The following is a 1,726-nucleotide window of genomic DNA, read 5'->3' on the forward strand; positions in this document are numbered from 1 at the left end:
CGGTTCGGAGCATCACCGCCAGGCCACTTCACAGGCCCCCCAGGCGTTGATGCCACTGTTTTTGTTTTTCCTGTTAGGGTATAGGGTGGTCATCCCTCCGTTTGGGGGAGGAATGTGGGAGGGGGAGGGGGGAATGGGGTTTTATGTTAAAAAAAGCTTGGTGTTCACAGGGAAGGTTGAGTACGAACTACTATGCCCCCAGTGGCAATACAGATTTGCGCGCACTGGGAGACGACCATGGGGTGCATACTTTCATACACCCGTGTTTTTCGATGGCTACTGGTGGAGGGATTGGTGAGGATCCTTTGACGTTCATGAGTTGGAATGTAAGGGGGTTGGGAAACCACAAAAAGATGAGGTTGTTACAACTTCAGGCCGAACGACACCGGGCCAAAGTCCTGTTCCTTCAGGAAACGCATGCACGCACGGAGTTTTGTGACAAGTTCGCAAGATCATGGGGCCCACAGAGGTACTTCACTACTTACTCCACCCAGAGCCGCGGGGTCATGACCCTCATTCATAGGAGCCTTAGATTTGTCCCCACTACTACCCTAATCGACCCCCAGGGCAGGTACGTTCTTCTCCATGGTGTTCTACAAAATAGAGAGATTGTATTGCTCAATATATATGGCCCTAACATTGACGATCCCGACTTTTATATTGATCTCATAAATCTCCTAGCAGGTTTCCCCCTGATACCGATACTCTGGGGAGGTGACTTCAATACGATATTTGATGTGGATCTCGATAGATCCGGTTCCAGACCACGTCAACTCTCCAGAGCAGCATACACCGCACTCTCCTCACTTCCTCGTCTATCCTTGTTTGATGCCTGGAGGTTCCTATACCCAGACTCCCGCTCCTATTCTTTTTACTCCTCGGTTCACGATTCCTTCTCCCGGATTGATAGGTGGTTGTTATCTGGCGACCTACTTAAGATCGTGACTAATATGGCGATTCTCCCTAGGACCCTATCGGACCACTCCCCGGTGACTGTCACCCTGTGCTGGGGCCTCGATCGGGATCGGGCCAGGTACTGGAGGATGAAACCCCTCTCTCTCCTCGACCCGGTCTTTTGCTCGGAGGTGGAGTCGGCAATTGAGGAGTTCTTCAGGATCAACACTGACTCAGTTTCCTCGCAAGCCGTACTATGGGAGGCCTTCAAGGTCTATATCAGAGGCATCGCCCTCTCCAAGGAGAACGGTATCCTTAAAACTATCCGGAGGGAAATCGCTGTGAGTGAGGCCACACTATCTAGGCTGGAAGCCCAGTACACCTCGGACCCGAATCCGGAAATCCTTGCGTTAATTGGCACAGAGCTGGACACCTTTCGCTCGCTCGCTGACCGCGAGCTGAAGTTCCTGGACAGCCCCGGTCAGGCAAGAAGATACGGAGAGGGTGAGCGCCCCAGCCGGCTCTTGGCTAGACTGCTTCGCCGAGAATTCGGCCCCACATCCATTCCCGGGATTGAGAGACCGGATGGGTCACTGGCCACTTCCTCTGGAGAGGTCAATGCTGAATTCCTCTCCTTTTATCAATCCTTGTACGCTCACTCCGACGTTGCCACTACGGCCGAAATTGATGCTTACCTTGACAGACTTCCCCTCTCGGCCCTCTCTCCCGCCACTATTGGAGCCCTCGAGAGCTCGCTCACCCCTCAGGAGTTCTCGGAGGCCATGGACTCCCTGGCTTCAGGCAAATCTCCAGGCTCGGATGGTATACCCAT

The sequence above is a fragment of the Ambystoma mexicanum genome, chromosome 13, assembly GCF_040938575.1.
Source record: "Ambystoma mexicanum isolate Mex_15411 chromosome 13, UKY_AmexF1_1, whole genome shotgun sequence".
NCBI lineage: Eukaryota > Metazoa > Chordata > Amphibia > Caudata > Ambystomatidae > Ambystoma > Ambystoma mexicanum.